This window comes from Primulina tabacum, chromosome 17 (assembly GCF_025594145.1).
Source record: "Primulina tabacum isolate GXHZ01 chromosome 17, ASM2559414v2, whole genome shotgun sequence".
Lineage (NCBI taxonomy): Eukaryota > Viridiplantae > Streptophyta > Magnoliopsida > Lamiales > Gesneriaceae > Primulina > Primulina tabacum.
In genome coordinates this window covers 12,018,735-12,032,767 of record NC_134566.1, presented here as the reverse complement: position 1 = coordinate 12,032,767, position 14,033 = coordinate 12,018,735, and the positions used below count along the sequence as shown (strand labels likewise).

At 31.6% G+C, this 14,033-nt stretch overlaps 1 pseudogene; it reads left to right on the top strand.

Moving 5' to 3' along the window:
- The first annotated feature begins 511 nt into the window (after nucleotides 1-511).
- LOC142531252 (receptor-like protein EIX1) lies at nucleotides 512-3,831 on the top strand (annotated as a pseudogene).
- The last annotated feature ends 10,202 nt before the right edge of the window (nucleotides 3,832-14,033 follow it).

Sequence of the window (14,033 nt, the reverse complement as noted above, 5' to 3'; positions counted from 1 at the left end):
AAATTTAAAAATTAAAGTTAAACATTTGATCAATTCTTCAATAAAAATAAAACAAATCTGGGACATTCTTTGATTGAAAAATCACGAAACTTTCGGCAATATTGATTGTGAAACAGAAGTCTCGGCCGAACCAGCACAACCGCCCCCGAATCGTCGGATCCAGTCTCAATGTAAAGTTTGTTTAGATCTTTAACCGATCTAAATAAAAAATCCAGTCTTTAATCGTGGAACGATTAGACGATCAAAAGACAAAACTCCGTTCGAAATTATACAAGAAGATTATCTCCACTTAAAATCTGAATAGTTTTGGAGTCAACGTTCCTTATGAATGTTTAAATTTATACGACTCTCAAATAAAATTTCGAACCACAAAAACTAAAATTTTTAAACTTCCAGTGATCCAAAAATCGGTACTCTTAACATTTAGTCTGAATAGGTCAATAGTTATTATGATGAAAGCAGAGTTGAGAGTCTCATCATCAACACCTGATGACAGGTCAACGTCAACAACCATAGCGTGCATTTTGACAAATCTCATATTTCCAGTTTGGAATCATGCTTGTCTTGTACAATAAATATAATTTCATAGGAAATAAAGAAACAATTACCTATATTTAAAGAGATTCAGGAGCCATGGTTGTCAAGTTTGACCTGCCATTAATATAGTTCACCAAATGGAGAGACTTCTTCTACTCACTAATCTTCTTGTTGTCATTCTCAGATCAACAACCGTTAACGGTCAAACAAAAGTGACATGCAGCTCCAATGATCGAAAAGCACTTCTAGATTTCAAGAATGGTCTGAACGATTCCGAGAACACGCTTTCGTCTTGGCGTGGCCTCGACTGCTGTGACTGGAGGGGTATTGGTTGCGATAACATCACCGGTGGTGTTATTACTATTGATCTTCACAACCCTTTTCCATTTAGCAATGCCAGGTATGGATTCTTGAATTTGAGTGGAGAAATTAGGCCTTCACTGATGCAGCTGACATTCTTGAAGCGTTTGGACTTGAGTTTCAACACGTTCGGAGGAATACCAATTCCTGAATTCATCGGTTCTTTAACGAATTTACAGTATCTCAATCTGTCAAATGCTGGATTCAGTGGTAAGTTGCCTCAAAATCTTGGAAATCTGTCTAACTTGAAATATCTGGATGTGTCTAATTCAGGATTTCCAGGACTAAGTGTTGACAGTTTTCAATGGGTGTCTAGTCTTGTTTCTTTGAAATATCTTGGAATGGAAAATGTTGACCTTTCATGGGCAGATTCAAACTGGTTGGAAATTCTCAACACGCTGCCTCATTTGACAGAAATGCATCTTTCAAACTGTGGCTTCTCTAGGTCGCTTTCCTCCTTAAAGTCACCCAATTTTACTTCACTTGTTGTGATGGACCTCAGTTTTAACAGCTTCAACTCAAAGTTCCCCGATTGGCTTGTCAATATCAGTAGCCTTGTGTATATTGATTTGAGCTACTGTATGCTCAGAGGAAGGATTCCTCTTGGTCTAGGAGAGTTGCCCTATCTACAATTCTTGGGACTTGAGTCTAATGGTAATCTAAGCGCCAGTGTGTTTTCCTTTTTCAATGGAAGCTGGAAAAGCATAGAGTTCTTTAAATTAGCTTCCAATAAATTACATGGTAAACTCCCTTCAAGTATGGGAAATATGGCATTCCTTGCTCATTTCGACCTGTCTGATAATTATGTAGAAGGCGGGATACCAAGCACAATTGGCTCACTCTGTCGGTTGGCATATTTTGACATTTCTGGTAATGAAATGACTGGAAGTTTACCAGATTTACTCGAAGAGACTAAAATTTGTGGTGCTGATGTTACTCTACCTAGCTTAGTGATCTTGAGATTGAGCAACATAAACTAACCTCAAGATTGCCAAATTGGTTGGGACGAATCAAGAATCTCGAGGAATTGTCGTTGAGTCCAATTTCTTTTTTGGCCCTTTACCAGAGTCTTTAGGATCACTCCAGCATTTGACTCATTTGAACTTGGCTTGGAATAAACTGAACGGAACTCTGCCCGAGAGCTTTGGCGAGCTCTCTGAGTTGTCTTTTCTTGATATTTCTTCCAATTATATGACAGGCATTGTATCTGAGTCTCATTTCTCCAACCTTACTAAGCTAAAGGTCTTAATGATGTCTTCCAATTCTTTCATCTTGAATGTCAGTTCTGATTGGATCCCTCCATTTCAAATACGTAATCTTGTCATGGGTTCGTGTCGATTAGGTCCTCCATTTCCAGGGTGGCTCAAATCTCAAAATGAGATCGGGTATCTTGATATCTCTAACGCAAGCATATCGGGTTCTATTCCTGACTGGTTTTGGGATCTTTCAGCAAATCTTTCTTTGTTAAACATCTCGTATAATCAGTTACAAGGTCAACTGCCAAGTTCTTTTAAGGTAATTCCATTTGCAGATGTTGATCTTAGCTCTAACCTGTTTGAAGGACCCATTCCCCTCCCTCAAGTCCCGATCGAGCTGTTTGATCTCTCGAGCAACAGATTCCGAGGCCTGATTCCGAATAATATCAGTGGTGTCATGCCAGATTTAATCTTCTTTCCTTTTCAAATAACCAGCTCACAGGACAGCTTCCAGATAATATAGGGAAATATGGCTTCACTTTCTGTGATAGATCTTTCAAGAAATAGTCTAATGGGAACAATACCTTCAAGCATAGGCAATTGTTCTTATTTGAAAGTGTTGGACCTAGGAAATAATAATTTGTCTGGTACAATTCCAGATTCTTTAGGACAATTGAATCAGCTTCAATCACTACATATGGGCGACAACTTAATCTCAGGCAAACTGCCCTCTTCTTTGAAAAATTTATCAAGATTGGAGACTCTGGACCTCAAAGAAAATACAATAAAGGCGATCTTCCAACATGGCTTGGTGAAAGTTTTAGCAGTCTAAGAATCCTTAGCTTGAGGTCAACGCATTTTCAGCAAAATGATAATCGAGTTTTCAAACTTAAGTTCACTCCAATCTTGGATCTTGCAGAAAACAACTTGACAGGGAGAATCCCAACACGTTTCACAGACTTAAAGGCCATGGCACAGGAGCAAATGACGAACCAATACCTTTTATATGGAAAATATAGAGGTTTATACTACGAAGAAAGTTTGTTTGTGAATTTGAAGAATCAATTTCTGGAGTTCACCAAGACTCTGCTCTAGTGACGGCCATAGACTTATCAGGAAACAACTTATCTGGAGATTTTCCTGTTGGATTAACAACACTGCGAAATCTAGTTGTCTTGAATTTGTCAGGAAATCACATAACTGGACAAATCCCAGAAAACATTTCAATGTTTCGTCAACTGGCGTCTCTAGATTTATCAAGCAATGATCTCTTCGGTGTCATTCCTCCTAGCATGGCTTCATTATCATTCTTGAGTTACCTTAATCTATCGAACAATAATTTATCTGGTAAGATACCTTATACAGGGCAGATGTTGACATTTGACGCGCACTCTTTTGATGGGAAACCGTGGCCTTTGTGGAACTCACTTGTGAAGTGCCCTGACGAAGACAAGTCCAGCCTAGGGAATTGATGTTATTTATGACAGCAACAACAAATTCATTGATCAGTGGTTTACCTCAGTATTGGCTTAGGATTTGCAGCTGGCATCCTTGTTCCTTACCTTGTGTTAATTATCAGAAAACCATGGAGTGATAAGTACTTCGATTTCGTTGACAAAATTGTGGGTAAATTTTTGTTTGCTAGAAGAAGGCCATAGCCAGCTGAAATAGGCCAATGTACCATGTAAGCTGTTCAATATTCAGATTTCTTGTTTTTAAGCTTAACGACAACTTCCCATGTGAGGAAAAAAATTTGATGTTGTGTTTTGGTTTAAGATGAAATCATGTTTTGCTTTCTTATTGACAAAATTTGATGAAAAATCTTTATTTCAATATTTTTTGTAATATTTGCATAATACAATTCTTTTTCAACCATGATTTGACTGTAGGATGAAGCCATGATGTAATCTTCTCAAAAGAACAAAGGCTGCCTTATCTTATGTATTGTATATTATCAAATATTTAAAAAGAAAAGCAAATAATGGTCCAACCCGGTTTGGGAACTAGAACCGAAAATACAAATATGTTGAGATAAGTTTTATTTCGATTTACTGTTTCAAAGGAACCAATCAATGTTTGCGTCTAGCTCTCGACTTTGGTATGCTTATTAAATAGTAAAATGGTATGTGTGTGTGTATATATATATATATAATCGAGCCAAACTTTTCCAAATAGAGAGTCCATTGCCACAATTACACGGCCAAGAATCCAGGTTACATCTTGTGTATTCATCCTACACATCTTTAGCGAATTCAAAATCACTATGTGTCAACGTGATACACGACGTACTTGCGTGAAATTCGCCATCCACGCTACAAAATATGCATGTAGAAACCTATTACACGCGGACTGGTTTCAACGAAGAGCTGCCACCTCCCGCTTCACGAAAGAAGGCAAGGCGAAGGCAGCCTCATGAATCTGTCGAATTGACATAGACAAATTGTAAGCTACTCTATTCATGGTTTCCCTGCGTTGATGTGTGGATGATAAAGGAAGAGCAAGAGCTATTTTAAAAGTGCAGCCACCCACAATTTAATGCTCGATAATTTTATAGAGCCACGTTACAAGAAGTGGTTATTGAAATCGAACGGTAGATTTAAAAACAATAGTGATGCACAGCAAAGAACAGATTAGGAGATAACCTCTGTGTTGTAAAACTTGAGTTTTCTTCTAAACTGGAGAGCGCTCTGCAGCTTCTCGATCGGGTTAATAGGGTGAACGAAATCGACAGGTGGCCCCTTCGTAGAGCATAAAGAGAACCCTATAACTCCACTGTCGAACCAGAAATGAAAAGTATGAAGGTCATGAAAATTATCATACCAGTTAATATTTTTGGTGTAGGGAACCATTTTACCTTGGATACGTAGGAACACTGACCCACGCATAGTGAACAGAACCCTTGAATATTTCGCGACAAATATAAACAATGTCGTCGATAAGATGTGTATGGAGCCACATACTCTCCGCCATGTTACATAGTACACCGCCAGGCCTTAATGCTCGACTAATGTTCTTGAAAAATGGTTTCTCCACCGGCTCCTGAGCAGGACCTGTAATTGTAAATCAATTAGTTCATAAAAAGTGAGGCGGATATGATATCACAATCAAAGGCGATAGGGCCCGAGATTCACCCGAGACAGAAGTAACGGTAACAACTGAGAGAAATACATCATTTTAATATGTTCGCTTGTTATCAGAACACATACCCACAGGGTCGGATGAATCAACGATAATTGCATCATATTTCCCTTCTGGTGTTTGCTTTAAAAATTCAATAGCTGTCATTGAAATGTTGTGAATTAGGTGTTTGCTTTAAAAATTCAATGATGTGAATTTGTGTTATATCAGAATTAAGTGTTCAAATGTTACAACATTTAATATAACATGCAGCGGAATATTAAAACTTGTAACACAAATTGAATTTAAATAAATAGATGGACAAGATTAAATTTGCGCAAGTATTTACCTCATGGCAAAAATTAATCACTAAAAAACCATACCGTTTACAAAAATCAATCACTAGTTATTTTCACAAAAATCAATTTCCTCAACACGTTGAGAAAATAAACGCTTTCTAAAACAGATAACCAGAATAAAACTTATTCAAGAAAGCAACAAAAACGTGAGCCAAAAACTAAAGCAACAAAACGATCTCCAGCCAATTTCGTCACGATGTTGTCTGTAGATGTTTCCAACATTCAAGGCAACACGCGGTATCTGCACTCTTCACAACAGCACGTCTCTTGAAAAAATATTTCTCTGAAATCTATGACGTGCACAAGTACGTGTATATTTGATCGAGAGAAGAGACCACTACGAAAATCTTCTACGAAAAAATCCCACGAAAATCTCTTCCACGAAAAATCCTACACGTGAACTCTCTGAATTTTTCTCTTCTCTCTATGCTTTTGAATCTCCATCTCTTATTTATAAATGTCTCCTCTTCTATGATTTATCTTGACGGAAATCTATAAGATATGTTATACAAGAATTCTATTAGAAACAAAATCAACAATGTCATATCATGTAAATTGTTGGGTGCTATAATTGTCCTTGCTTGGTAGAGCGATCGAATCGTGGTGCTTGAGCTGCTGTGTGGTTTAAAAGATTTGAGTTGCACCATTACTACTAGCTATAGCTTTTGATAAAGCGGTAAGCACTCGGTCCTACAATTGGTATCAGAGCCAAGGTCACGGGTTCGATTCCCATTGATTGCAAGGAATGCAATTATTGAGAGGGAGATTGTTGGGTGCAATAATTGTCCTTACTTGGTAGAACGATCGAACCGTGATGTTTGAGCTGCTGTGTGGTTTAAAAGATTTGAGCTGCACCATTACTACTAGCTATAGCTTTTAGTAAAGCGGTAAGCACTCGGTTCTACATAAATCATTATCATATATATTATATCTAGAAGATCTTTATCATAAAGATAATATCTAGAAAGGTAGAACCCAATATTCTATATAATTTTAATTATGTGTTATTATTATTATTTGGTTTTTTATTATATTTATTCACAGTATAATATGTTATTTTTTATTTAATTATTTAGATTTGTTATTAACTTTTCATTATGTAAATTGAATTAGTTAAAGTTTAGAAATAATTCATCGTTGGATTGTGAATTTTTTGGTGTCTTATTAATTGTTTTTCATGTTCTTATTAATTAATTTGTATATTGTTTATTTATCTTGTCGTCAAAATTTATTTTTATTTCTATTTATTATTTTAAAAATAAGACTATAACTTATGTGTGTAAATAAAATTTATTTGCAACCAACGTTTTTTATGGTTTACATTTATAAATTATTTAAATAAAACATAATAAAATATCATTGTTATATGTATTTTTTTAGAGTACTCAATTTTTTAATTTGTAATTCATTTGTTTGTGATGTTGACTAAAAATTATACGTTTAAAAAAATATTTTTTGCAACTAATATTTTTGGGTTTACATTTATAAATTACTTGAATAAAACATGGTAAAATATCATTGTGATATTTTTTTTTAGAGTTTATAATTTTCTAGTATCTTTATTTTACTTGTGACTATTAGCCAGAAATTATATGTTTAAATAAATGTTATATGACTTGTTTTACAGTTATAAATTATAATTTTCTAATCTATAATTTCTTTGTTTGTGACGTTTGCTAGAACTTATGCTTTTAAAAAATAGATTTTTGCAACCAATTTTTTTTAGTTTACATTTATAAATTATTTGAATAAAACATGGTAAAAAAAACATTGTGATACGCATTTTTTTAGAATTTATAATTTTCTACTATCTTTATTCTACTTGTGTACATTATCTAGAAATTATATGTTTAAATAAAAATACATGTCTTTTTTTAGAATTATAATATTCTAATATATTTATTCTACTTGTGGTCATTAACAGAAATTATATGTTTAAATAAATATTATATGTCTTTTTTTAGAGTTTTTAATTTTCTAATCTCTTAATTCTACTTGTGACCATCAGCACGAAATTATATGTTTAAATGAAGGATAAGTATTTTGTGAGACTGTTTCACGAATTTTTATTTGTGAAATTGGTCAACCATGCTCATATTTACAATAAAAAATAATAATTTTGGTATAAAAAGAAATTTTTTAATGAGTGACCGAAATAAAAGATCTGTCTCATAAAATTGACATATGATATTGTCTCGTATGAGTTTTTGTGTTAAATTATATAATTAAAAAAAAATCAACTATATCATTATTTGTTTTTCATTCTTTTAAAATTTTTAGTATATTTAGAAATTACTTTAATAAAATATGGCCAAAATAATTATTGTGATATACTTTTTCTAATAAAAAACTAATTTTTAAATCTCTTTACTTGTGACTGTTGGCTAGAAGTAATGTGTTTAAATAAAAGGTTTTTGCAACCAAAATTTTGTTGTTGTTTATTGTAATGCCCGAGATTTTATATCGTGTTAAATTACGATTATTGATTTTTAATCGAGATAATTATAAAAGAGCTAATCGGGACACGAAATGAGATCGCGTGTGAAAATTGATGTGCGAGGACAGTAGCATCGGCGCACATGCGCGACCAGATGCGCGCACATGCGCCAAACAGGCAGAAGACCTCGCGCATATGCGCGGAAGATGTCGCGCATATGCGCGAGCCTATGCAAGTGAGGTCCAGAAGACATCACGCATATGCGCGGAAATAAGTCGCGCATATGCGCGAGCTGCCAAGGCCGAGACCAGTAGGTCTCGCGCATATGGCCAGTAATGTCGCGCATATGCGCGAGACATGCAAAAAGAAAAATCGACATGTGGAGGATTATGCAACGTTGGTTGTATATATATATACACAAACGTGAATCTTCAGGAGAAATCGAGAAAGGCCGAGGGAAGATTTTGATTTGAAATTGAAGATTTTGGGATCCGTCCGTCCGAACTTGAATCCGAGTACGGCACCGTGTTCCTAGCAACGACAGCTACAACAGGACGTAAGTTTTGTTACGTTTTGTTAAGATTTGAAATTATGCTATGTCCAGAATCAGATACGATTCATATATAGTGTTCTTGACATAGTAGACATCATAGAATCGAAGTCAGATTAAGAAACATATTGATTATGGAATTGTTATGAATTTCAGAGTTAAATTGACTGAGATGTGATGTCAGATTCGTACGGTGGTTGATTATAAGTTATTGGAATTAGGATATACTGGTATGGTATCACCGGTATCGCAAGATTGTACTGTTGTACCGTCAGAATTTGATAAGACGGGGATGTTTTGATTTGAATAGAATATTGATACAGTATATTGATATTGTCATTGCCAGATTGAACATTGACAGGCTTTGAGTCGAGACTTTGATTGTATCAGAGCGACAGAATAAAATGTATAAATAAATATTGATTCGGGATTGCACAACTCGAGTTAGGTTTGACTTGAGTTTCCCAAAATCACATACTTTATTTTATTGCATTGATATTTGCAGATTATTAGATTGATATGTTTAGTCTATTGAATTATAGCAGAGCCAGAGTTTGAGTCTAGGGCAGATCAGCCTAGCTAGGGCAGAACCGCCGAGTCTTTGTCAGAACCGCGAAGACTCTAGACTTACAGTGTAGCGATGAGCTTAGATGTAGATCGACGTCTATTGTAGACATTCGATACAGCATACCAAAGTCTAAATTAGATCGGGATCCCTAGGTTAGAAATAAGTTGAGATAAGATAATAAGTCATTGACTTAAATAAGGATTCGTATTGGTTCATGTAGTCAGATTGGATACATGTTTTAATGATTGTTTATGCTTTTATATATGTTTTATATGATTGCATTGATACATTATTTATACTGGGATATTTATATCTCACCAGAGTTATCCGGCTGTTGTCTTGTCTGTATGTGTGCATGGCAACAGGTGGGACAGGTTCAGGATCACAGAGGTGAAGAAAGATCGAGTTAGAGTGGAGACTACGGACTTGGACTAGAATTAAGGTTTAAACACTTGTTATATAGTTGTTAAACCTTAGTTGAGACTGATTGTATATAGTGCAAGATTTGTACCTTTAATACTGACGTGTAGGTTAAGATGTATGCCATTACGTTCCGCATTTAAAAAAAAAAAAATTTAGACCCTGTTTATTATAATTAATTAAATTAGTCCCAATGACGATTAATAAGATGATTAGCGTCCGGGTCCCCACATTTATATTTATAAATTACTTAAATAAAACAAGGTAAAAAATCATTGTGATTAGAACCGTCAATTTGGGTTGGGTTTGTCGGTTGGCCCACTCTGCCAAACAATTTTGTCAACCCATTTAAAGGTGATCTAAATGAGATAGCACGGACCCAAGAGGGTCGGGGAGAATGGACTCATGTTGGCTCGCAAACCTGAAAGGTTTTTTTTCATTATGAATTTATGGTGATATGTGTAATTTTTTAGTCGAAGTTTTGAAGTTTTTTGTGTCGGATATTTTGTCTAAAATGTATAAGTGTGAAATCAATAATTAGGAAATTTGTTAGAAACTTTTTTTATAAATATTTATTTATGAAATGATAAATTTAAATAATTATAAGAATTTTTTATTTTATTTTTTTGTGGGTCGGCCCCTAACCAAACTCCATCTTGGGTTGGATTGAGTTGGGGATTTCTAACCCACCGAGATGGCAGTAGGCCCGACCTGCCTAGCCAAATGACGGGTTTTTGGTGGGCCAGCTCGCCCCGCCATTTGTTGGTATGTCTGACAGCTCTAATTGTGATGTGTTTTTTTTTTTTTTTTTCTATTTTTCTAATCAATTTTCTTGTGATCTTGACTAGAACTTTTGTGTTAAAATAAAAGTTTTTTGCAATAAATATATTTTGTGGTTTATGTTTATAAATTACTTAAATAAAACATGATTAAAAATCATAATAATGTATTTTTAACTTGTGGTAATTAGCCATAAATTTTATGTTTAAATAAAAGTATATGCATGTCTTTTTTTTAGAGCTTCAAATTTTTTAATATATTTATTTTACTTGTAGCCATTAGCCATATATTATATGTTTAACTTATATATTTAAATAAAAGTATCAACATTATCATGTTGTTTGGTTTTCGATATTTAATTTATTTTTTTAATCTTTTTCTTAATATAACTTTTAAAATGTTGTGTCGATGCGTTCATTGTTTATCATGATATGTTTGCGATCATGAGATATTTTTCATTGCATTAGGTGTTTATCTAACATTATCAAGAACAACTCACTATTAAAAAAACGAACAACAATAAGATGTATGTTTGTTTTAATGCACACATATAATTGAAGAATAAAAAGTTTGATTAATAGCATAATATTTATTCCGAAAAATAACATGGTTAAGAACATTGATATATTTGTCTAATCTATTATCATTAAAGGGAGTGTTTTTTGCACTTTATAATTTGTTGATCACACTTCAATTTACCATTTTATCTAACTGATTATCAACATTATATTTCTTAAATGTTAGTTAATTTTCAGAACTTGTCATTCATTCTTTTTTACATTAACTAATATAATTATTGTATTTTAAAATTTAATCACATTTCTTTAGTATATAATAATAATATATCATTATTATTTATTTATATCTATTATAAATTGAGTTTTAATTATGAATTTTCATACATGTCTTTCTGGTTTTTATACATTAGTTTTGTTTTATGAGTTAATTTAATATTTTATGTGCTTAGGTTACAAAAAATGATATCTTATATTACATGTTACAAATCCCTAACAATTTGTTTAGTCATTTAACTTTCGATTAAGTAATAATTTGTCTTTGAATCATGATTATTTTATATACATATATTAAATATAAATAAAATGGGCTCGCAAGTTTTTTTTATATTATCTTATATGTGCAAATATTTTTCAAGCGACAAAATAAATAATAATTTATAAATATAATTAAATGACAAAATAATTAAAATTAAAATTTACAACCGCTTTATGAAATGGAGTTATACAATAATTTCTTCCTATGTGGTATATGTTATTTAGACTTTTGCCAATGAGTTAATTGGTTATTAATTAATTTAATTGAATATACAATTTAAAAATTCGTCTAGTGGTTTATATTTAAAAAATTCAATCATGAATTCCTCCTATAAAGGAGAGAATAACATCTTGCTTTTAAAAGTGTGAAGTTACTGTCGTGTTCACAAATTGTGGATTGTTGAGATATTTTGGTTGTCAATGAAAATTGAGTGTCAAAGTTGACATTTGAATTATGTTTTTGGATTCCTGACAACATTTTCGTCAACATATTATTTTAAGTTATGTGTATCAGTATCGTAACTGGTAACACGTTTATTGCAATATTTAAGTATTATCACCTCTTTAAATTAATATTTACTTTCATGTATGACGTGCTATGAGTTTTGAAAAAACGACGACCAATAAATTCAAGCAAACAAATATACAAAATCAGGGGCGAAACCAAGACTATGTGGTAGCGGGAGCTAAATATAAATCAATAAATTCTTAGTGAATTTATCGATGTTAAGATGCATAACAAATTTTATATATTTATATATATATATATAATTTCAACATTATAAATGAAATAAAGCAAACATATATGAAATATACAAATTTCATTACAAATACAACTAAATAATTTATTGTATTTTATTCTACAAGAAATCATGTTAAACATAGTGCTTGTGGATTTAACATCAATTAAATCAGCAAATTATAAAACTTTTGTGAGTCAAAATAATTGAGTAACCCCATATTCTTGAATTCCTTTATTAGTTTTTTATCTTGCTAATTTGTTTCATTTAGTATTTTAACTCATAATATATCGTTAAGTGTAACTAAAAATATGAAGAAAAAAACTCAAAAAAATAGGACTCGATCACTAACTCATACGAAAAATAATTATCATAATTTTCTAATTAATTAAGCACATATACTTAACATTTTATAATTAATTAAGAAAAATTCATTTACAATAATAATATTTAATTTTTTTGGATTAACACTAATAGTTCCTGAAGATCATACTCATCACAATTCTTTATTAATATGTTAATCTTTAAATCTGAATTATGATTTATATTTATTTTCTAAAAATTCTTAAATAATGATTCAATATATTTATTTGAACTTCAATACTAATATTTTAAAATATATTAATTTTTATGTATATTGTATGTGTGCAACACTTTTAATCACGATTATAAAAATTCAATAAAAATTCTAAAACATGAATTAGATCGGACATAAAAAAATCACACAATTAAACAAAAGACATAAAATAAAAACTAAATAATTTTCTATTACCTATAAATTACTAATCTCGACTTCTATAGATTGAAGTTGGTGACTGTAGGCCACAATTTAGTAAAACAAATCAAAAGCTAATGTTTGAATGAACCGCATTGGTTTACCGTCCCGCTGCAAAGTTGGTGGAGTAAAAAATGAAAGATAAAGTGAGTTAATAAAAATATTATAATAGGTCAAGTTGAATGAAATTCATATATATGTATCTCACTTGGTATAAGCAGTAGACTCACCTTATGTTTTCTCACTGTACAAAGTGAAAATTCATACACTACAGTGCTCTACATTTTCTTAATTTTTCTCTTGCTTTCAAATTTAATTTCATCATCTATTGGTCTTTAGATATATCTTAGAATTTTTTTATAAGCGCATAATTTCAAAATGTGATCAATTTAACCAAATGATTATTATACTTTGTATACAATAATAAATAGATTAATACATTTGAAGATAGAAAAAATAATGTATCGACAACAATAAAAAATAAATAAACGTTAGAATTAACATTAGCATTATTTAATGTCAATATTAAATTTATCATCTTACATTCGAAAAAGTCTTTATTGTGATAAAATGTTTGGATTAGGACGATAAACTAAGAATAATAATTTATTTATCATTATAATATAATAATAATGTGCTTGTTATTCAGAATCAAAAACTGATGTACTTAGTTTTTTTTTCATTGAATTGAATACAATTTTCTCAATATTTTTGGTTGGACAATCATGTTAAATCTATTAAAATTAAATACTAGAATCTAAAGATGACTAGAAAGACATTGTAAAATGAATAATTACTCTTTCGTAAAACTTTAGTAAATGTTCCGGTCGTGAAAAAATATTGTTTCAATTTTAATTGAACCAATGGAATGCAAAATTTAAAGCATGCCGATTTTTATTTTTTATTATATTGATTTTATGTTACACGGTAAATGTTAGATCAAAGAAAATGTATTAATTCTTTTTTTAAAATAAATAATATTTTATTTCAACTTTCAATTTAAGTATCCGGATTTTGGCAACATGCTATTAATTTTTTTTTATTTTTTTCTCTAAAATATAAATTATCAAATAGATGAAAATCATTGTTTTCTCCTACTTAATGTGAAATATCAAGTATATATTTTACTCAAATGTTTTATA